The sequence below is a fragment of the Schistocerca piceifrons genome, chromosome 1 (assembly GCF_021461385.2).
Source record: "Schistocerca piceifrons isolate TAMUIC-IGC-003096 chromosome 1, iqSchPice1.1, whole genome shotgun sequence".
NCBI classification, from domain to species: domain Eukaryota; kingdom Metazoa; phylum Arthropoda; class Insecta; order Orthoptera; family Acrididae; genus Schistocerca; species Schistocerca piceifrons.
Window position 1 is genome coordinate 1,015,437,489 of NC_060138.1, and position 25,369 is coordinate 1,015,462,857.

At 42.2% G+C, this 25,369-nt stretch overlaps 1 non-coding gene across 1 annotated transcript; it reads right to left on the reverse strand.

Moving 5' to 3' along the window:
* Positions 1–24,880: 24,880 nt before the first annotated feature.
* Positions 24,881–24,955, reverse strand: Trnas-cga. Its single transcript has one exon. It is a non-coding gene; the product is annotated as a tRNA-Ser (tRNA).
* Positions 24,956–25,369: the final 414 nt, after the last annotated feature.

Consider the following 25,369-nt stretch of genomic DNA (forward strand, 5'->3'; position numbering starts at 1 on the left):
GACACAGAAATGTCATATCTTCAGGTAACAAAATAAGGAAAAAAAATTATAGTGCAGCAGATGGAAATAGGAGGATATGCATTTCCGGCGTTACACGTGGCCCACATTGTCTGAGGATGTTCGTGTAACCTAAACAGACTGAGAAAATGTCCCAAAAAAGAAACAGCGGAAATGCATATGCTCAAAACATCAGCAAAATTTAGCATTCGTCTAATTAACCATAAACCAATTTTTAGACCATAATAATTGAGTGGAGACACTCCTATTCTTATTCCACTCTGTCATCTTACACAAAAGAAAAACAGGTTGACAACATATTAAAATTCATAGAAAACAGAAAATGGTTTAGCTATTCTAAAATCATCAAAATTCCTAACAGTATCAAGAAATGGAATTCTGTTTACAAAATTAACCAGAGTACATGGTCATAAAAAACAGGTATATCAAAATACGCAAATTAATAACTAATTACATAGAATACACATTTTATATAACCTTTTTATAAATAATATTCTCGTCATGAGAGTCCACTTAACGCTGAACAAGAAAATAATATACAGCAGATCGGCAAAAACATAAATATTGACAACAGAATTCTTTCACATCAGCTGTCTGGGAAGAAAAACAACTCCGCCTTCCGTACCGGCAAGTACAAGGAATACCGACAGTGGCACAAGAGCCGACAGCGGCTCCGCCTCGCCAGTACTGTTGCGCCCGCCTGTGCGGCACGCTTGATCTCACTCGCCCGTGTAACGGCATTTCCAGAACGTCCGTTTCACTGAATTCTTTCGGAAAAACTCATTCCCGAGTAATCTCAAGGAGTCCATTAACACTATGACAGTGGATAACTCAACACTGTCCATCATCACACTCATGTACTAGCCTGAAACTTAAAACAGCGTCTAAGTGCATCGGCAATGACTAGTAAATCACATATTTATGAAATCTTACAGCTAGTTACAAAATCATATTTACATTCCTTAATCTACTGTGACTCAGCTGAAAACTTAAAATAACAGCTTGGATTTTTCAATTGATTATTAATCAATTCCTCTTAAATCATTTAGTCAAAATTAATTACTTATTAATTACAACTTCTTTAATGTCCTCTTGGTCAGGCAAAAGCATGGCAATCTAGCAAACCTTAAATCTTACACTCTATATTTACATACTGTACAAATTACCCATTGTGTGGTATTAATCGATCCTAGGTTGGTACAAATTCAAGTCTACAATATTCCGTATACCTAATAGTTTTCCAGAGCTTGGATACTCTAAGCAATAAGCATTTGTGTGAGGTATACCAATGACTTTATGTGGTCCATTATAAACAAACTTAAATTTAGAGATCTCATTGTCTATCTCGCTCGATTTCTCATGAGCTTTTACAAGTACTAACTCTCCGATTGCAAACTTAGCAAAATGCGCTTTAGCGTCATGACGACGTATGCGAGCATCGGCTTTTAGCTTCATTACTTCTCGCAAACGATCTTTTTTCACACCAATACTAATGTCAATCCGTGGAGGGAATTTGATTATCTCTACCACTAAACTTTTACTTCTGTCATCCAACAGGATTTCCTCTGGAGAAAATCCCGTCGATTCATGTCTCAAGGTGTTCGTATTTCTCTCCAATACTGCTACATATTTGCCCCATGCCCTATGGTTGTGATGGCAATAGGTACCGGGAAGTCGGCCTAGCTCGCGCATATACCTCTCAGCGGGATTCCCAGCCGGACAATAAGCTGAAATATGGATCACCTCGACCCCATTACTTTCCATGCCTTCATTCCACACTATTGTCAATGCCGAGATTCCTCCCATTACAGTAGTTCAATTTCATACCTACGTCAATACCATCCAGCCAGTTAACAATGTGTATAGGCTGGTATTGCCTATGCACACCGTCTCCTGCCTCGTCAAAACTAACTACTATTGTTTTATCTTGTGACGTACATGTCAAAGTTTTGCTTTCGCAATTAATCACTGCACCGTACTTTAGTAGCCAATCTAACCCGATAATTTCTTCCGTAGTTAAGTCTGGCACAACGACAAACTCTTGTTCAAATCGTGCCCCACATATCTCGAAGTTGACAAAAATCTGTTTTGTGACCGGTTTACTGGCCTTCCCAGTAGCACCGATAATTTTCACTCCTGTTACTGGCATAACTACGATGCCAGGTCTGTCTTTCAGTAACTCAAATATTTTCCCAGATACAGCACTCAATTCTGCACCGGTGTCAATCAACACGTTTAGTTGTAGGTCGTGCATATTAACAGACACTACTATCTGTCTACACTTGTCCTCGACTGTTTCTTTATTTTCCCACAGTAAACCCTCGTCTATATCCAGGTCATTCCAGAAAAAACCATCCGGCTTTGATCCTAAATCCGGATTATCTGGCGGCCTTTTCAGCCTCTGTTCACATACAGTTTTAATTTCAACACGTTTGTCCTGAGGCTTAGTCTGTAGCTTCGCCTCCAATACCGAAACCTTTTCCTGTAACTCGTCAACTAGTGAGTGTTGCTTTGCTATCAATTCACTAATTGTCACCTTCGTTGATTCCTCTTTGGTCAGATTGATCTCATCTGCCAATCTACCTGGAGGAATGTGCCCAGTAGTATCTGCAATTACTTCTTCTAGATCTGCGCAACCCACACTGCTATAGTCTGACCGTATAATGTCAACTCTAACCTCATACACGCTGTAATCTATGTGATTTTCTACCAATCGTGTCCGGCTATCACTAAAATTTTCGTAATCTTTCTCCTTAATACTTTCGCAATGTTTAAACTGGATGTTTGCGTCGGACGGGTCGGCTACTTCTACCACTATAACTTCCGGTAAAGTCTGCCGGTTAGGGCCAGAACTTTCCGTTACTACTTCAACATCCAACTCCTGCGGGACGAAACACGACGAATCTTGCTCGTGCTCCCCATTAACATCAACTATTTCTAGTAAAGTCTGCCGGTTAGGGCCAGAACTTTCTATCACTTCACAAATACTATCTTCCTGTGGGGCGAGATGCGGCAAATCCTGCCCGCGCTCCCCATAAACACTTCTCCCGTACAGGCCCCTATAATCTCTTAGTTCGTCGTATGAGCGACCGAACTGCCTTAACCAGACCTCATCCCTCTCTGCATCCCCTCGCTCAATGACGGACGTGTTATCCGACATCTGATCTTCTCTCAACAATTGCGAATCATTCTTAAACTCAATCTCCATTTCCGCTGTGGGTGCTACAGCTGCCACTTTATAATCGTTTTCCGGAACACTACTTAAATTATTCTCACTGACAGTGGATGTATTTTCTACTGCCGTGTCTACAGCTGATCTACTACTTGTGGGCGCACTCCTTTCTCCTAACACTGGCACACCCTCCGCCGTTGATTATTCCATACGGAATTTTCATAACGACGAAACATCGGTTTTCTCCTGTTATTGGGCCGCCAAAATTTCTCCATGCCCGGTCGGCCCCTCACCGGTGCGGCTAATGGTTTCCCTGCCTCGTCCCAGCAGATACGCTCCCCGGATGCTGCTGAGGCGGCTGATCACACCCTCTGGCGTTATTACTATTCTGCGAAGCCCGTATCACGCTAGTGTGATACTGGTTTCCGTCATTCCTGTTATTATTTGCATTGTACCGATTGTCATTACGGCCCGAACCACTATTGTTATTGAAACTTCCTGGCAGATTATTGTTATTGCTGCCAAGATTGCGGTATGCATTATTCCCATAGTTATCATTGTTGTGGTTGCTGTGGTTCCCGTTGTTGTTACCACGGCCTCTACCGCTATTGCGATTATTGCGCCAATTGTACTCGTCCTCAACTCTTTCCAGGAAATCATTGATTGTCCTCTAATTGCTTCCTATGTAGCATTTTGTATCATCTGGAAGCTTCTTGTAGAGTTCCCAGACTATTTCGGATTCCGTGCGGCGATCACGCAAATATTCCAACTTGCGGATCCAGCCCTCACAAAACTCCTTCATCGAGCCGCGCGAATTCGCATCGTAAGGCCTCGATACGACAAATTCGCGCCAGACACTTTGCTGTTTTTGCTCTGACCAGTATTCAGCCAGAAACAAATTTTTAAACTCGTCAAAAGTCAGGTTCGTAATGTTGAGCTTTAAGCCCCAACGCTCGGCATCACCAGCCAACACATCAATAACCGCGTTAATTTTTCTCTCATTAATCCATGATCTGGGTAAAACTCTTTCACAATTTTTAATGAAATTCGTCGGCTGTATAACGCCTTTTTTCAAGGGGTCAACAATTCAGAACTACGTGCACAGATTGGCACATAGCTCTGTTTTTCGTCAAGTTTCTTTTCTAATTCCGACACTCTCGTAATTACTTGGCAAGTGATTGTCACAAAGCGTTTCTACTTCCCTTTTTTTTCTTCACAGGTATTAGCCTGCTTCGTCACTTTGGTATCTACTTCGGATACTAAAGCCTTTGAAGTTTCCACCTTCTTTTGATCCTCTTTTTTCACTAATTGAATTTGTTCCGTCACCTTATTCTCGATGATCGGAGCAACTGCTTCTCCTACACTTTTCTCGATTCTGTTAATTTCGGAATAAAAGCGAGTATTTATGCTCGCAATTTCTGCCTGAACGCCTATCATTTCCTGTTTAAGATTACCGATTTCGGTATTAATCACAACAATATCTTCTTTGATTTTATCAACTTTTGTGTTAACAACTCCAACATTGTTGTTAACAACATTAATAGCTTTGTTCTGACTGTCTAGCTTCCGTTCAATTTTTTCAGACTGAGCTTCTTGCTTGGCAGCCTGAGCTTTAATTCCTGCCGATTGACACTCGATTTCGTTAATCAAAACATTCAATAAATCAGTTAAATTCCCGGAAACTACCGGTTTTACTTCCGTAACGGCTTCCTCTTTAATTGTCCCCCCGTATTCATCATCAAGGGATTCAGATTTGATTTTCAATTCCGATTCCGAAACATTTTCTAAAGTTTGGAATTCCATTTCTGCTCTTTCTTGCGTTTCGGCGGTCGCGTCTTTCATGATAGCCGCCTGCCCCTGAACAATGTGTACCGCGGTGCGCGTTTCCCACTGTTCGAGCGATTGTTCCGTATCCAGGTCTACCAAATTTTGGTAATTGCCTTCACCCATTTTAATAATTTTCAATATAAATGCCAAATCTCAAATGTAATTAGGATTCCTCACACTAATATGCTCGCTGACATATCGACCATTTCGTAACCAGTACTTTGTTACGAGATTTGCACAATGCAAAATTCGTGTCCAGAACAACCTCAAATCCGCAGATTGTCCTGTCACCACGTCGCCACGTGTAACCTCCCCCTCACTTATCGACCTTAATGACAGTGAAAAATTAAACCGCGTGTACCTAATGGAAATTTGGGAAAAGCAGTCGTCACCGAAGTTAATTTATCAGTAAAGAGGGAGGAAAGGGTTACATCTAACTGAAAGGAAAAATGCAAATGAAACTGGTGGAAATTAATTTTGAAAAGAGGTAAAGTTAATAAAGAAAGTAAATGTGCGGCCGTTATGTTAACAATTAACTAGCGGTAATTAGATATTTGAGATTTGGGGGAAATTACGGTCGCCAGTCCTAAGGACAATTACTATAGTAACTGAAAAAGAGAGGTTATTACACATATAATTAGCACTAGAAGCGTGGCAACTGAAGGTTGACACGTGTAGTGTGAAAACTGAAAGTTTGTCAGAAGTAATAAATTTCGCTACACTCGGACTTAATTTAGCAAAAGAATTAATAAAACCGGAAAATCGAAAGTTAATTTAGTGACTGAAGTTAATAGTGAGCTTTCTTTCTGAAGCACATCGAAATTCAGTAAAATACGATTAGTCTTGGACTACATCAACAATCATTTCAAAAGCTACTTGAATCTACGCAATTTAGAAATAAGAGATTTAACTTTGAACTTGAATTAAATGATTCTGAACAAATAACAATAGTAAAATTTAGTACATACCAAGCTGGTCTGCAGTCACAAGTAAGCTAAAATACGGTAACAAAACTCGCACTCTTAATTTGTGCTTGTGCAGTCTAAATATTGTAGCCAGCTATGAATGCCTTAACTGAACTTTGAAATTAAAGCAGTGAAATCAAATGATGCTGGCGTTTGAATTTCAACGACACTCGGATTCATTCCGGAAAAGGAAGGGACCCTGCTTGGTAATGCAATTGGGACAATGAGCAACAAAAGTTCATGCTACGTTGCTGTAATTTAGAGATGAAAATGGAACAGTTTGAAAAGTTGAGGTCTGCCATACAGTTCTAAAACTTTACGTGCTTCCAGTCTTCCTTGTTGGTTGATTGAAGGTTTGAAGCTGTCGATCGAGGAGTTGGCGACAGTCACTCATTGTCGGCCGTCGCTGTTGCAGAAGCTGGATGTTGGTGCGCCTTCTTCTCGACATGGTCACCAGGCGAAACGGGCTCTTGATGTGCGCCAGCTAATACTTCCCGTCCGGCGACACCGTGTCAGAAACTATCATAGCAAATCGAGCGCAATTACATGCTGCCAAACCCCGACAGCGCGGCAACTCACGGGAGCGTCACACAACACACCTGCTCCACTGCACCACCCCAGCCAGACTCTCTCTGCTCTGCCCGCGCTCCACGCTGCAGAGTTAACACTACCAAAGATCCTAAACACTTTGGTTCTCCTCACGACCTATCGATGTATTCGTTCGATAGCATAGTTTTCCCTAGGCCAGACCCATCGTATAAATACAAATAATATTCACAAAACAAACCAATATAAATGCATAAATATATATATATATACAAACAGTAAAACAATTACAATATATAAAGACACAGAAATGTCATATCTTCAGGTAACAAAATAAGGAAAAAAAGTTATAGTGCAGCAGATGGAAATAGGAGGATATGCATTTCCGGCGTTACAAGTGTTCCAATTGAAAAACTTAGCTGCACTGAAGGCGCGCATTGCGCAACACATTCTGAACATGACCCCAGAAACACTTGGGAACGTGTTTTGCTCCAGTCACACGGAAATTAATAACCCGATTTGATTTTGACACATGTTTTTTATGTGGTTTTTGGTCACAGGACAATTTAAAACGGATTTTTCCCATCTGATGTGATATGACTTTGCCGTGGTGGATGGGCTTACGTAACTAACAGTATCACACCTATCCACTCTGAGTAGTACAGTTTGGTTAACGTCAAACGTACACCTAAGGCATTGTTGTATGATTCATTTGTCATTCGTAGCCGACCACTATTAAATTATGACGCTTACAGCGCCATCTATTGCTACGTTTTGTAACTATTTATTTTTCTTCTGCCATACGTTTTCCCCCTTCTCAGATAATATTCCGTTGCAATTTGACGTCATTCTGACCAATGGTGTTATTTCTACAGTGGTTTGAAAGTTTGATTATAATAACCCTGTATCACTGAAGTAGCGAGGAAGTGGTCTTACGGTATGTGTGTGTTTTTCGTGGTTATGTTTTCGTCTGGTTATAGTGCTTAAGAGGAATATGAACACACTTAACTGCATTGTTTACTGTGTGCAGTAGAGGAACACTTCGGAGATGATTGTATCAGCATGACAATGCGCTCTGTAATAAAGCAGCATCTGTGAGACAACGTTTTCTGGACAATACATTTCTACAATGGGCTGACATGCTCAGAGCCTCAACCTGAACCCAATGGAACACCGTTTGGATGAGTTGGAAAATCCATCTTCCCACCAGACCCCATCGTCCATCTTAACTACCCTCTCCCTGGTCTCGACTCTTGAATGTGTTGTCATTATTCCACAAACATGCAGACACCTCACTGAAAGTTTCCCCAGCAAAGCCGTCATAAAGGCGAAGAATGAAAGTGGTAAACGAAAACGGTCCCGTCGGAGGTTCGAGTCCTCCCTCGGGCATGGGTGTGTGTGTCTGTCCTTAGGATAATTTAGGTTAAGTAGTGTGTAAACTTAGGGACTGATGACCTTAGCAGTTAAGTCCCATAAGATTTCACACACATTTGAACACTTAAACGAAAACATACTGAGAGTGACTACTGTAGAAATGTAAACCATTACAGTTAGGTGAAGGATATGCTACACGTCAGCTTGCCTACATAGACTGTACCGAGCCGTAAAATAAGAGAACAATATGGATAAATAGCGAGCTGATTGTTAAGGATTGTGCACTGACCTTGAATACAATTGTTGAGTGTTTACAACCGTCTTTTGTTACACTGAAAAGGTTTTAGGCAATATTAAGGCATACAAAAAGAGGTTAAATGGAGAACATTTCAGATATACACTTAACACCAATGAAATCATTGGCTAACAAAAATGAACAAGATAGTCACTTACAGAGAGTAATATTTCCAACTAATGTTGATAAATTGAGACAACAAAAGTTAGAGAGTGCGGTCTTAGGAAAAGGTTCTTATAAAGTCCAAGTCATAAAGAGTTACAATACGAAGACAGAAGCGTGTTAAAACAGCATTTGCTAGTCTGTACGGTTTACAGAAGTGACTGTCCGCCTCCGTAGCGTTAACGCCTAGCAGACAAGGAGGCCCGGGTTCGATTCCCGGCAGGGACTGGGTGTTGTGTGCCCTTCATCATCATTGACACGCATGTCGCCGAAGAAGCGTCAACTAAAAAGACTCGCACTACGGAGCCCGAACCCCAGTGGGGATAACCCGGCCAATAAATGCCGTACGATCATTTCTGCGTAGTTTTCTGTATCAAGGAGACTCCCCGAAAGGCAGAAGGGGACTGAATGAAAAACAATGCCAAGGAAAAAATTACGTCTAATCGAGAAGCAAAGTCAGCCTTTCTCAATTAAAGACACACATTATCGCGACAAAGCAGTAAAGTGTTTGGTTTCTCTTCTCATTGTAAACATTTGTTGCAAAATGCTTGAATAGTAGTGTGAAATGTAAATCTTATCTAAACAAATCTCGTGAAAAATTTTCACTGTTCTTTGACCGACCACAACTGGATGTGTGCAGTAAATGTGCGGAGCTAGGTAGGGGTCTTAGCAAAAGTTCAGACTTTCGGTAATCTGCCAAGAGCGCCCCTGCTGGAGAACATCGTAGTAAGAAATTTTACTTTTAAAATGCAAGAATAGGAAAAACGCAAATAATGAGGTGCAATTAGAACATGCTTTGATTTCAAGCAGATCCTTCCCTTGCTACATACACCAACCCAAGAATTTTTTTGTTATAAGCAACTGTGGATGAACATATTTAGTTTTCGAAATCTTAAAGACAACAAGGCAAACTTTTATTCGTAGCACTGACCATAAATCTGCAAATGAGGTATCTTCATTCCTGCTTCATTATATTCAGAATCATATCTTCTCATCAGTGAAAGAATTGTATATTTTTTCAAACAAGTGGGGGTTCAACATAAAAATCATACTGTTGTTCGACTTTTGCTTGCACTGACTAACTTGGAATGTTTCGTAAGATGGTGCACAATATCTCACAACGACAAAATTCATTTCTTCCATTTGACCGTGACGTAGGTGTAGTAAAACGCAAACTCAGAGCATCAGACAGTGTGTATGTGCCGGAACAATATAATGCCTTGCCAGAAGCCGGATGTGCTGAGAACACAGTCTCTTGCTTATCAGGTGCTCCGTGGGTATGCATATTAGACTGCTGCTGAATCTATCACTGCAGATCATATAAAATGAAGTTAATATATTACTTGAAAAAACAGTCAACTGCCACGGACATCGGAAAACATTATTCGGTAAGTTCCTGAACTCGTCTGGGGGCCTCGCCTACTGTTTATGGTTAGAGGACCTGAACATTTCAATAGAATAATTTACTTTAATGGTTGCTGAATGAGAGAGTTTGATCTGGTAAAATAACATTCATTCAAACAGTGTGTAAAAATCACTCAGTAAATAATTAAAAAAGAACAATGATAAGAAACTGAGTGACCATAATGCCGGACAGTTAAGATAGAGATAATACCCAGACGCAAAAGGACACAAATTACGTTTTCAATTGTGATTGCAAAATTACGTAATTACACAAAATATGTATGAATTCGAACAAAAACACGTAACTGGTCTATGAACAAAGCAAGAATCAGAAAGAGGCGTCATTGGGCGGGTGAGATCCAATTAATTAACTCGATTACAAAACAAAACGTAAGTTGTTACGAAAAGAATCTCGTTTGAAGAATGAATCATATTGCTGAAAAACATAATAACCAGTGCGTGAAGTTCGCAGATCAAGTTAGGAAGGCTAAAAATAGAAACCAGGAATGAACTCCTCTCAATACATCGCGATTTCCGAATTATTCTCCTGATTACTCACTGCAGGTGCACTTAATTTCAATGTGAAACTTTGAAGACTTGGCAGAGGGTCGAACTCAACGAGCGTGGAGGTGGAGTCCAGAGTAGCATTACCAATTAGAAGTTGGAACGAGAGAACCACTTACCAACCCGAATACGAATACCATTGCCTCTATCAACTTTTGGTAGCCTTCCTTCTGACTTCGGAAAGGTACACCGCACAATCTTTTCTAGCCAATCCCAGAAAGGGAAGTCTGTTCCCTAGCTCCCACTATAAAGTTAGCGTCGAATCCGCCAATGAGACCCTTATATAAGGAAATGGGAAATGAGCGTCGCCCCCTTCCCAGGTACAGACTTGTTTGCCGGAAATTCTGGGAACTTTGTTGGACTTTGCACAGCCCTCTCATGGGAGTGGTACAGGTTGGAAATTCGCAACTGCACAAGTGGCTACTTCTTTTGCTTGAAGAAACATGTCTGGAGACAGACAGCAGGCTAACGGCAAGTGGACAGCTGAGGACTCGACCCAGAGATTACTAACAAGCAGACTTATACCCCTTCCACCAGTGGTTTTGTGTTCTGCAGTCTTACATTCCCCGCTCTTTTTCTGCGGAGGCGGAGCCAGGAGGATAATCCCTGAAAGACTCGCCTGACTGTGCGGTCTGCTAGCGTAGGAGCTGCCCTCTGAGCGAGCGACAGCTTTTACAAAGCTTGTGAAATCTCCTCATGATTTTACCTAAGCGAAATTGAGCTCCCCTGGTCAAGACCAGAAGCAGTTAATGGGAAAAAAACTACTACCTGAATGAAATGTTAGGTTAGGTACGGAAAAGTGGGTACCACACGTTGCTACAAGCTACCCCCTAGGCACTCATGTAATCAGTGTGCTGTACCGGTGAGAAGTTGACAACTAAAAACTGAATCGGAAACTAAGTGAGGCAACAGATTCTCGTATGCAAATTCAGTATGCAAATAGGACAAAATGTGAAGTCAAAGGCCTGAAACAGGCCGCCTCCTCACAGTCTTAATCAACCAGACAAGCGTAAACATGTAAGTAGGCGGTTTAGGTTTTTATGTTGGTAACGCCACGTAGCGCTCTGTATGAAAATCACTGACTGTGCTGTGTGCTGTCTGTGGCTGGTTGGACTCATTGTTGTAATATTCGCTTGTGTACTGTTGGGCTGTTGGTTGTGAACAGCACGTAGCGTTGTATAATTGTGCAGTTGAGCCGCCAGCAGTGGTGGATGTGGAGAGAGAGAGTTTTGAGTGGACGATCTGGACGTGTACTACGGTATGTTGATGATTTTCACTTATGAACCGTCTGACAGCAACTGAATAAAACACAATTTTAGTGCCATACGCGTTTCGCCTTTATTTTCTGCAAGGCATCATCAGTGGCAGGTTGCGTAGACAGTTTCTTACATATTACGCTCCTGTTGCATTTTTGGTCTTGTTCTTCTTCCTGTTACAATTAGGTGCACGCAGAATCTTGTCGCATATCGCTGCCTTTAATCCAGCAGAATTGTTCGCTCTCCATACTTCCTGGCTCAATGGTAATCACAAACGGTATTGTCACGTGACAATAACTTGACAGTTCCACAACGCTTGCAGCAGTATTCTGCGAGAAGCAGAGCGTTTGGTGTTTACTAGCCGTGGTGTGAGTTTTTACACAGTTTTTCATCGACTCTGGATTACGGAAGCAGCCAGATGCGGTGACTCCCGCAGCTGTTTCGAAGAATGTGTCCGTGGAAAAGCGTACAGTACCGTATGTGATTACCATTGAGCCAGGAGGTATGGAGAGCGAACAATTCTGCTGGATTAAAGGCAGCGATATGCGACAAGATTCTGCGTGCACCTAATTGTAACAGGAAGAAGAACAAGACCAAAAATGCAACAGGAGCGTAATATGTAAGAAACTGTCTACGCAACCTGCCACTGATGATGCCTTGCAGAAAATAAAGGCGAAACGCGTATGGCACTAAAATTGTGTTTTATTCAGTTGCTGTCAGACGGTTCATAAGTGAAAATCATCAACATACCGTAGTATTACGCGCAACTGAGGAGGACAGGACCAAAAAATTGAAGATCTGGACGTGTGTCCGTCAGAAAAAGGAAATTTGTTTAATTGGATTTTTGAGCGCTATTAAGGTAAATACATTGTTTGTTCTCTGTCAAAATCTTTCAATTGCTAACTATGCCTGTCAGTAGTTAGTGCCTTCAGTAGTTAGAATCTTTTATTTAGCTGGCAGTATTGGCGCTCGACGTATTGTAGTAGTTCGAGTAACGAAGATCTTTGTGAGGTAAGTGATGATTCATTAAAGGTAAAGGTTATTGTTAATCAGGGCCATTCTTTTGTAGGGATTATTGAAAGTCAGATTGCGTTGCGCTAAAAAAGTATTGTGTGTCAGTTTAGTGATGATCAGAATAAGTAAAGAGAAAACTGTTGAAGTTTGCTCAGCTGTTTGTAAATCAAATAACGTAAGAGGTTTACCAGCACAGTAATTCATATTTTTTTAAGGGTACGTTACAAACAATAAATTCACTGTAAACCCAGTCACTTCTAACGATGTTCTGGACTTTAAAGACTGGTGGTCAGACTTATACAAGATCACCTGCCGCTCAATAGCTACTCTAGGGGCAAAGGTTAAGAGAAAATGATGTTTCGTCCAGCACAGTCTAGTGAACTGGCTTACTCAAAAGAAAAAAAAACCTGATTTTTTATGTGCTAATGTTTTCATTGGCACTGAAGCTACTCAGCACGTACTTTCTCCGTGAAAACCTATCACTTGATGACTAATATTGCCCATACAAAAGATATACCGTGGGAAAATTTCTAATGATACGAGAAAACTCCTGGACATTCAAAAGGTGAAGGAGTACACTTCGCCAGAACACAGTTCCTGCTGCCGGCCGCGGTGGTCTTGCGGTTCTAGGCGCTGCAGTCCGGAACGGCGGGACTGCTACGGTCGCAGGTTCGAATCCTGCCTCGGGCATGGATGTGTGTGATGTCTTTAGGTTAGTTAGGTTTAAGTAGTTCTAAGTTCTAGGAGACTGATGACCTAAGATGTTAAGTCCCATAGTGCTCAGAGCCATTTGAACCATTTTTGACAGTTCCTGCTATGAAGATATGCCGCATTGCACATCTTGTGACAAGGAGCGTGCTGCAAAGTTTAACGACATGCATCCAGTATTATATCCTTAACTTTGGCGGTTCACTTTGGAACACTTACTATAATAGTGAAATAACTCTTATTAGGCTCTAGTAATGGTTACTCAAAGCAAGTAGAAGGAGGAGAAGAAGTTGTTAACGTCCCGACGATAACGATGTCATTATACACGGAGGGCAAGCTCGGATTAGGGAAGGATAGAAAAGGAAAGCGACCGCACCCTTTCGAAGGAACCATCCCGAAATTTATCTTGAGTGTTCTAGGGGTATCACAGAAAATCTAAGACAGTACGGCCGGTCGCGGGTTTGAACCGTCGTTCGCTGATATGCGAGTCCAGTGCTCTCACCGCTGCGCTAGCCCATTCGATCAAAGCAAGGCGGTCTTGTATCTGTAAAGTTAAGCTATTTCACGTTATGGTGCTGTTGCGACTAGTCGATTCCTGCCCATAAAGGGAGTACGAGGAACGATCTATGCTCATGAAACGTGTGGTCACCATGTTGCCAACCATATAAAAATTATATTACTGTTAGGCTATGTGCTTCAAATATTATTTAATTATTGAAAGAGAAAATTTATTTCCTTTAAGTATCCCAAGAGTGACAGTCCTTGACTTACCCCTTTACTGCAATTACCGCTTCAATTAACGAAGCGGATTTCGTAAAATATTTCTGGGGAACATTTCTGCAGCACTAGGAAGCCAAATAGTATCGCGTTACAAGTTACCGTTACAGCGAAGGGTCCAGTGAATGGAGTGACCTAGCGTTGGTAACCTTGTGGCAGCTTTCTGTTATTGCGCAAGTGACCTCTGTCACTACAAACAACACAGCAATGACTCGGCACTCAGCTGCTAGTACGGCGGAAACAGGATGCACACATAATTGTGCGGAAAGGCAGGAAGAAGGGGATGTCGCCATCTTCAGTCCCTGCAGATGTTAATAACGCATCTACCTTTTCCAGGACACTGTACATTCAAGCCAACATAATCTCACTCCGTCCCAAATACGTAATAATAGTGTCTTAAAGCAAAACAGATTTTTGTTTTTATTATCGATCTAAGTAACACACATAGACGATAATTGTAATGCTGACACTGCCTTTCAACTTTTAATCACAAAGTAATTAGCACTGTGGCAGTTCCGTGTGTCCATCAGAAAGAGTAAATTTGTAATACTGGATATCATGATATATGATGTCTTTTGAACATCATTAAGGTAAATACATTGTTTGGTCTCTATCAAAATCTTTCATTTGCTAACTATGCCTATCAGTAGTTAGTGCCTTCAATAGTTAGAATCTTTCATTTAGCTGGCAGTATTGGCGCTCTTCGAGTAACGAAGATTTTTGTGAGGTAAGTGATTCATGAAAGGTATAGGTTATTGTTAGTCAGGGCCATTCTTTTGTAGGGATTATTGAAAATCAGATTGCGTTGCGCTAAAAATAGTATGTGCCAGTTTAGTGTTCATCAGAAAAAGTAAACAGAGAAATGTCTGAGTACGTTCAGTTCTGCTCAGCTATTTGAAAATCAAATAACGTAAGGGGCTTATCAGCACAGTAATTCATTACTCTTTCTAAGGGGACGTTTCAGATGTATCCGCAGATGTCCACGTAAGCGCAGACAGCTTTAGAGTTAAACAATGTGAATTGTTTGTTGTTTACAGCATTTGCGTATGAAGTTAATTTTGAATTATACGTAGAGCGACAGTATTTGGAAAGGATTTAGTGTTATACTGCTTTTTTCTGTGTGTGTGTATGTGTGTGTGTGTGTGTGTGTGTGTGGCATCCTCTGCACCTTCCGTGCTTCGTATACGAAGTACCGGTATGTGTTTGCTCTGGGAGCGGTCGTGTATGAGCAGGGCGTGCCCGGACACAAAATGTTTGCTCGGGACAGCATCGACCACAGTTTCACACTTCCGTTACACATTTTAGAAGGTTTTAGGCTTTCCGATTCGTATTCCGTAACCATTTTAAAAACCTCGCAGGTCTAAGGAATACATTAATAGCATTTCCAGAAATTCACAGCCTACGAATTAAGATGAATTAAGAAATGAAAAGTAGTACAGGCCGCTTGTAAACGTTAAATCGTTAAAGATGGAGAACTTGCTCTGAATGGGAAGTATAAGGAAGAAAATCGGCCATGTCCATTTAAAACAAGCCTTAATGGAGTCCTACCCCAGCAGACTTAAATACGGATGGGAATATGAAGCTAGTATTACCCACATAACAATCCATCGGTACAGGCCCCGCCAATCCTGGGATACCACACCCTCATCTAGTTTCAGTTCCATTTTTAGCACATACCCGAATTTTTCCTAAGACATGTAGGGGAAGTTTACCTACTTTTTCCTGGAACATTCTACTTTTTTTATCTATGACCTACTTTTCTGTAGAACTGATCAAAATCCAGCAAATTCAAAAACAGATGGGATAATGAAATGGTTCAGGTGTTATGTTTTCAAATATGTGTTGCGACTTTACAACCACATAGAAAGAGACTGCAGCTATGATAACACGCACTAAAAATTACTATGTTACCACTTCTCCAGTGAGACATAACAAACACTAGTTAAGTCATCTCAGCTAGTGCTGTATTCAAAAATTATGGTGACAGCTTCAGCCAGTCTGCATTGATAGCTGATACACCAGCAGAGTGGTTTTTCCCCTTTATTGTTATTTCATCCCCCTCTCCCACTCCAATATGGGGGGGGGGGGACTATCGTCCGTACAATCAACCCTCTCTTCATCCAGTTGAACAAGTAAAATTAAATGAGACAGAAAAAAATTAATCATATTGGCGGAGGGCGATGGGAAAAGGGGGGGTGGGGGGCAGGCACTGTCAGCGGTACAATCAACCCGCTCTTCAGCCAGCTGGACAAGTAAAATTAAATGAGCTAAAAAAACCCTAACATAAATTTTAGATATTTGCATGGATTTAAAACATTTGGAATGGTGAAAAATATAAGTATTCATGCCATTGTGGTCTTCAGTCCTGAGACTGGTTTGATGCAGCTCTCCATGCTACTCTACCCTGTGAAATCTTCTTCATCTCCCAGTACTTACTGCAACCTACATCCTTCTGAATCTGTTTAGTGTATTCATCTCTTGGTCTCCCTCTACAAATTTTGCCCTCCACACTGCCCTTGATGCTTCAGAATATGCCCTGCCAACCGATCCCTTCTTCTAGTCAAGTTATGCCACAAATTTGTCTTCTCTCCAATTCTATTCAATACCTCCTCATTAGTTATGTGATCTACCCATCTAATCTTCAGTATTCTTCTGTTGCACCACATTTCGAAAGCTTTTATCTCTTCTTGTCTAAACTATTTATCGTCCACATTTCACTTCCATACATGGCTACACTCCATACAAATACTTTCAGAAACGACTTCTTGAGACTTAAATCTATACTCGATGTTAACAAATTTCTCTTCTTCAGAAATGCCTTCCTTGCCATTACCAGTCTACATTTTATATCCTCTCTAATTCGACCATCATCAGTTAGTTTGCTCCCCAAATAGCAAAACTCATTTACTACTGTAAGCGTCTCATTTCCTAATCTAATTCCCGCAGCATCACCTCCTTTCAAGACACTGTCCTTTCCGTTCATACACTGCCGAAAAAAATTAATACGCCCTTTTAGAGATTTCCAATTCACTCAAGATTCATTGTTGCAACAGTGCATACGGAGTACATGAAATGATTACATTTACAGATCAATAGCACAAACTGTTCTGAGGTACCAGGTATCGATCAGTGCTGAAACATATATATTAGTACGTGGTGAAGCCTTCATTGGCGGCAACGCAGGCGCTGACTCAGGCATCCAGCCGACCATACAGATGGCGAAAACTGTCCTGGCGTACGTTATTCCACGCCTGCTCGACCTGTTCCCAGAGTTCTGTAAGCATTTCTAGTTGATGAGTCGCCACATGAGTCATGTCTCGTCTCATCACGTATCACAGGTGCTCAGATGGAGACAAGTTTGGAGGTCGTGCTGGTCAGTTAAGTTATTGCACGTCTTGCAGTACACGTTGGATTTCATAAGCAGCCTGTAGGCGAGCATTATCCTGTTGGAACGACACATCACCTTCCTGTTGCAAGAATAGGAAAAGAACGGGTCTAACAACATTTTGCATATACCAAGCACTGGTTAGCGTCCCCTCCAGAAACACCAAAGTGAACGGTAGTTGTAGCATTTCGCACCTCAGACCATAGGGCTTGGCATGGGGCCGTGCGTCTTGGAAAAATCCACACTACGAGACAGTACTCACCAGGTCTATATCATACGTACGAACAGCCATCACTTGCGTGCAGGCAGAGTCTACTTTCATCGCTGGGACCACGGCACACCACTTGAATTTCCAAATGATCCTCTTACGGCATCAGCCGAGCCGTGTTCATCGATACTGTGGCCTGAGTGGAAGATGGGCTGGAGGTGGACATGCCCATAGTACCACTGCTAATAGTCACGTCACAACAGATCGTGTTGACACGTATGGCTCACAAACTCTCTTATTTGTGCTGTGGTAGCTGCAGGAAATGCCCCTGCTGCCCTTATAATACGACGATCCTGGTGGCGTTTGTACTCTGTGGACGTCTAGAAACTCATCTACGGGTGTGGAATGTTCGCATGACCACTGATGCCAGCATCGTTGTACATCACGTGCAGTACGTCCAATTTGGGTGGCAATTCTTCAAAAGGACCATCCTGCCACTTGGAAGGTCACAATTAGACCCCTTTCAAATTCGCTCAGTTGGCTGTAGAAAGCACAAGTACATATCCATCGCATGGTTACCTGCTTGTTTCACACGTTTGCATCATACTAAGACTTCTGACTGTTAGCGTCCTCTATTATAGGATAGACACAGGTAACTATGCTACCGCGCTATCTGTTGACGGACGACACTGAAACCATTGTCAATATATCTACTATCCCCCATGTGGTGTATGACATCACTGGATCAAAATCGACGTCGTCTTTCCAGGTGTACTAATTTTTTTTCAGCAGTGTATATATATGTAACGAGGCGCTCTTGACTATAATAATATAAGGTTAAATGGAAAACAACAAGGGTACATTTAAGGCTTTTTTAAAACACTGATATTAAAAAGAAGCACTTCATTGTCACTAAAACATGAAGGATGTGCCCTAGGGTTGGGAGCCTGTGTTGAAGGGCAGAAGGTTTGGTGGAAGGAGGTGGGTATGAGGCCCGCTGCATGGTAGTGATGGCGTAGGAGTGCCTCTTGGGAGACGAGAATGGGCAGGGCAGTAAATGGGGTATCAATGAGGCCAAAGTTTCCGTTGGTTCAAATGGCTCTGAGCACTATGGGACTTAACTTCTGAGGTCATCAGTCCCCTAGAACTTAGAAATACTTAAACCTAACTAACCTAAGAACATCACACACATGCAAGCCCGAGGCAGGATTCGAACCTGCGACCGTTTCAGCTGGTAAAAGGGAGTACAGGAATGTGGGAGGAGGGGGGTAACAGGTGAAAGAGCTAGGGAATTATATCGAGGGGAGGGAGAGGGAGCCCTGATGAGGTGGAAAGGGTGGATTTAAAGTTGGTAGGATGGGTAAATTTTAGGATGGAGAGCGTCATCTGGACGGGAGAGATGTTCGGAAATTCTTTGGAAGAGTATATAGAGGTCTGGAGGTGTTGGGTTGGTGGGATGTGGTGATAGAGTTGCAGCAGCATATGGGGCTCAGAAAGCAGAGGAGAAACTATAGGATTATTGGAGTCAAGTTTGTGAATGGAGTGGTTGTTCGGAGGTGTTCGGTGTGCGTGAGGAGAGGTGGTAAACGATCCTTGTGAGGGAAGGTAAATGTTGGAGTGCGTGACGTTACAGGATACAGAGAGACTTACAGAATTTAGGTGGGGAGGAGATCCAAGCGACATTCGCGTAGCAAAGGATGGGTTGGATCGAGATTTGTAGGTGTGGAGGACAGTGGAAGGGTGCAATCCCCAAGTTCAACCAGCTAGCTGTTTTAGCAATTTTGGTCTATTGTGGGCTTTCTGTTGGATGCTTCATAGGTCAGGTTTCCACATTAGCTGCCAGTCAATGGTTAGTCCAAGATATTTTAGAGTATTTGTTAAGTGGATAGGAGAGTCACAGACAGTAAGATAGAAGTAATGGAGACAGATGGTACAGGTGGTGCATTCTACAATTATTGCCTGGGGTTTGGAAGGATTGCTCTTGAGGAACCATTGGTTACACCAGGAGGTAAACTGATTGAGGTGGATTTGAAGTGATCACTATGATTTCTGGAATGTAGAATAGCACAGAGAGTAAGGAAAGTGCTGTCATCAGCATATTGAGGGAGGGGGACTGGTTACGGTGATTTGGGAATTTTGGCAGTGCAGAGAACATAAAGAAGAGAGGTGAGGCCGGAGTCTTGTGGTACACCTGCAGTGGAATGGAGGATGTGAGATCTGACATTGTTCATGGTGACAAAGGATGAGCGATTAAAGAGGAAGGGTGCAACAAGGCTGACACAAGTGCGTAAGTCTGGAGACTGAAAGAAAACAAGAATAGCATAAATGATCGTAGGCTTTCTCTAAGTCTAGGGAGACAAATATGGCGGATTTACAGGCGTTGAGCTGGTGGGAGAGGAGATGAGTAAAGTGCAGGAACTGTTCATCAGAGGAGAAGCTAGTATGGAAACCACACAACTTAATGGGATGGAGGTGATGTTGGATCACGTGTTAATGGCTGTGTTGGGAGAGAATGGTTTCAAAGACCTTGCTGAAGACTGAAGTGAGGCAGATGAGCTGGTACAAGGAGGTATCAGTAGGGGGTCTGTGTACTTCGACGAAATGTAGGATATTGGATGTTTTTCACCGTTCATCGTAATAACTTGTGGAGAGGATCCTGGTATAATGGGTTTCAAGGGTGACTGGAAAAGAGGCAGGGCATTCTTTAAAGTGTCAACAGGCAATGAGGTCGTTACGTAGGGATGTGTTGCGTTTTCTGTGAAGTGCTTGTTTCATGTTATGTGGTGTGATTGGGGTGTTTAACCCTTTCGTGGGCAAAATTATTGAGCAGTTTTTTTAATGAATGGAGAGCAGATAGTAGCTAACAGATAGGTATATTTATCATACAGAATACCAAATTTGCTCCAATTGTGAAAGTGAGGTCACACAACAAGGTGGGAAGTATTCTTCCCACTGCCTTTCCTTGGAGTTAAATGACAAAAACAACTTTTTCAGTATATGTCATATTTATTTGATAAATTTACTTCTCTTGTTACAATGATTGTTAACAATTACTTGCCATGAAATTTTCTGAAACATGGGTCCATGCAAAGTGGTATTTGACAATATGTACAAACACACCGAGTGCTCTTTTCCGCAGCTTTGGTACTACAGTGACGGCACGTCCAGTAGGTTTCTCCTAAAATGGACTGATGCTCCCCTACAGCCACATGACGAAAATCTTCAGGTACTTTACCCCTTTTTTGCCAGAAAAACAGGTTTTTGTCCACGCCTTTTTTGGGATGAGAAGCCAGCGATCAATTGTCTGGCTAGATGGATCCTGTATGTGAGCTGATCATGCTGTCCACTTTCTCTTTTACTTACTTTCCACAGGATAAAACTGTTCACTGCAGCAACGTCCACCAGGAAATAAAATATTCTGTGCCACCATTTTACAGAACGTCTGCCAATAGCATACCTTTCTCGTAATTGATCAAACTTATCGACACCACCCATTATTTTGTTGAATTCTGCCACAACTTCAGGACAAGAAATCTCTGTACTAGTACCATCCTTGTTTTTCCTTTTCACTGTGGCTGTTGCTCATGGGTCATGAATTGAGGACAGGAAAGTGACTGGACTGTTATCCATCCATTTTACTGCAGAAATGGTTCCTTTTGTTTCAAACTGGAATTCTCGTTCCAATTTTACGTTTTTCTTCATAAATTTGGGTAAATCAAAAGTATTTACCTTATACTATAGCTTTGAGGAAAAAAATCACAAGATGTCACGCAAACAGCGTGAAAGGCTCCTCTACAGAGCAACACTCAGCTATACAATGCCTCTGCGCGAAGGTACAGCAAAAACGGCGGGAACTTCCGATTGGAAGTAGTACCCTATACTGTTCACTAGCCGGTAGCACCGTACAGTGGTGGGAACTGTGAATCCCACGGGACTAGAAACGAGTTCATTGTAGTGGGAAGCATGTTTCCCACGGCTCACGAAAGGGTTAATTCTGTTTCTGTATGTTCTCCAAGAACTGGAAGGTAGGAACCAAAAGTGGGAACAGTGGTGTATGTGTATGTGTGTGCATGTGTGGAGTTGTGTGTGTGTGTGTGCATGTGTGTGTGTGTGTGTGTGTGTGTGTGTGTGTGTGTGTGTGTGTTCATGGATGGTAGGGAATAGGGAGTAATCAAAATGTGGGTCATCAGAATGGAAAAGATGTTGCAGAGCTAGGATGCAAAGTGGTCAGCTTTGCTCAGGTTGTCAGGTAATGGATGTTATTGTGGAGGAGCTTGTAATGAGGGATAGGATTATTTCCAGTGAGTGCTGGGCCTGATGGGTGTCTAGCACCAGTCCCAGCGTTTTTTGGCATTCAACATGTTCCGGATTTGCTTCTGTATTTGTCAGTTGTGTATGAGAGTATCTTAGTCACAGGTCTACAAGAAGGAGTGGTACAACCGATTGGATTCTCTGAGAAGGTGGGGGGAGTGTGGAAGGAGGGCAGAACAATGAGGATATATGGTGTAACTCTTCAGGCTTTCCCGGCGATCTAATGACATCTTGGGTTGTCGGGTGTTCTGCCGGATATCAGCGTCGTACTTGCACGATATTTCGGTCACGTAGCTCGTAACCTTCATCAGGTGCGACCTGAGACTCAGGTCGCACCTGATGAAGGTTACGAGCTACGTGACCGAAATATCGTGCAAGTACGACGGTGATATCCGGCAGAACACCCGACAACCCAAGATGTCAGGATATATGGTATTGGTAGGGATATAGGCAAATGCAGCATCCATCAAGGTTTGCTGTTGGAATGCTGTGGGGTGGGGAATATCATCGGTTTGCTGGATGATTATGGAGTGGTTTCCAGTCTGGGTGTCTATGGATTCCCGGTAGGTATTCCAACTGGCACAGGTGTAGCTAGTTATCATTACAGGCGTTGTAGGTGGGAAGGGAGATGAGGTTTGGACGTTGTTTAAGGAAGTGGGAGGCTTTACAGTCAGGACAATTGGGTGGATTATTACAGTCAGAGGTGAGGTGGTCATTATAAACAAGGATTTTTTTATAAAGATAGGACTGGGGCAGAGATTTAGAGGGTTCACGTTTATGACAGTGACTGTAAATCTGGTCTGTCTCTGACACATGACAGATGGAGGGGACAGACTTTGTGAAGACTCACATAAGGAAGGTGAGACCAGAGTCATTGATTGTAGATACAGTAGGCTCTTTGAATTTTTAAGGCACGGTGGGAAGCAATTCGAAGACCAAAGACTGCCTTGATCTCAGGGGCAAACTTCTTTATTATGGCAGAGAGGGTGCAGGTTGATGAGGTGGCTGATGTTGTTTAGTGGGAGGCAATGTGGAAGGGAGTAGGGGAGACATAAGATCCAAAGGTAATTTGTGGATTTTTGAGGAGGAGATCTGAGTGGTAGTTGGTTTTTTTTTTTTTTGTTTTGATAAGGAATAAATCTATGTGGGGTATGATTTGAGTGATTGTAATGTGAGAGTGAGGAAACTGGCTTTAAAGAATTTCGTGTCAGGATGGGATAGGGCGAAGGTGTGAACAGCTGGTATTGGAGAGAATGTGGTGTCTATGTATTCAGTAGAATAAGGATTTGATGGGATTTCTTGGTTATAGCGGTGGGTAGTGAGTTGGTTGGAGAGGGGAGGTTGGGGAATTGGAGAAAGTGCGATATGGCATGAAGCAGGTCTTTCCTTTTGGATGGAGTTGGTATGACTGACTGTTAGATGTAGTGAGGTGTCAGGCATTGCCACAGTAGCTTGGTGAGTAGTTATTCTTGCTGGAGTTGCAGGACTAGTGGTCATTGTAGAATAAGATGGGCATGGGGATTAGCAAAGGACATGGTGCAAGGTGGTGAAATGAATATAGTAAGCAAAGGAACTAAAAGTGGATGGGGATAAGAGTAGGGGTAGGGGAGGTTGACACAAGGTGGTGGGCAAGAGGTAGTGCTCCATGTAGGAACAAATGGGATAGGGGAAGGGGTAATATAAATGATTGAGGTTGTGGGAGAGATGAGATGGGGGAGGATGATGGCAGCAACATCCATAGTGATGTGGTGGTAGCAGTATATGCGGATGGTGATGGTGGTGCCAAAGACAGAGATAGTGAGTAGACTCAGGCATTGCGGGAATGATGACAGCAATGAAGATGGATGTAGGGAGATGACAGCATTGGCAGTGGCAGCTGTGACCATAAGCAGTGGCAGCTGTGATGTCAATGAAGTGGCAGTAGCAGCAACAGCAGTTGTGCAGTGAGACATAGGCAGAGACAATAAAACGATCATACACAAGGATAAAATGACCATGTATACACACAGATTAAAGTCTTGACAACACAAGCAAACTACATGGATGAAAAAATACTGACCTACCACAAAGTGTAGGGGAGTGGCCCTACCAGTCTATGTGATAACAATAGTAACAACACACAAACCAGTACTAGAGAGGTGTAGTTGGTTGGTGCTGATGTGCACAGCAAAGTGGAGAAATTGATAGCTTGTAACAGGCTGCATGCAAATTGTGTTTGGGAGTGAACAACAGCTATGTGATTGACAAGGCGAATTGCAACCATCCAAACACTGCAATACAGGACACAAGAAAATAACGGTATGGTATGAGAATAATAGTCTGTTACATAGCTGTGTAATGCATTCTTTCACTAAGTAAAAATAGATACATATGTGGTACAATGTAGCACCACCTAGCAATTGTTAGTGCAGCCATGCATCGGCTCCGGCGCTAGGGCTCTGGGTTCTAGAGATCACAGAGAGCTGAGTACAGTTTCAAATTTTTCTGATAGAGTGTGTGCACATCATGTAACAATTATTATTGTTAACAACTACCATGACAAAGCGTTGTCTGTTAGAGAGTAGAAACTGAAGGATGAACATGAAGCACATGATATAGTATCCCAAATGGATAAAAATTTAAAGTCATGGAAATAATACTATTTTTTACACATGTGCTATAAATATATGTGATTAATATTACAATGTTTTGTACATATACTATCAGTATGTGAGCCCCAATACCTTCGTTTACCCCATAGATTCCTACCTAGCAGACCACTCTACTCCCGTAATGTTTCTTACCCACTGCAGGTCCTACAGACTTTAGGTGAAAGTGCAGAGGTTCTTCTTTTGAGACTTTCACTTTCCTTCAAAGTGGTTTTAATATGAAACTTCCTGGCAGATTAAAACTGTGTGCCGGGCCGAGAATCGAACTCGGGACCTTTGCCTTTCGCAGGCAAGAGCTCTACCAACTGAGCTACCCAAGCACGACTCACGGCCAGTCCTCACAGCTTTAATTCCGCTAGTACCCCGTCTCCTACCTTCCAAACTTCGCAGAAGCTCTCCTCCATACCTTGCAGTTCTGCATTCTCCTAGTTGGTAGTTTCCACAGTGGACCAGGAATCGCTTTATTATTCCTTTGTAACCATAAATGAACTACTTTACAGTACAAAGCAAGAGTTACTATGTAATGGTTACTACACTGCTGTAGAGCGTACACAGAATAATAATATTAATTATATTTTATTTTTATTACTTGCATTGGTCAGAGACAAAATATTGACAGCATGAAGTTTTCCAATATCTACCAGTGCAGAAGTAATCCAGCAGTCAAAGTGATTTACAGACAGTAAGTGCAGTAAACAGGGTTTGAGCTGGGTGATTGGTTGATTTTAAATAGGG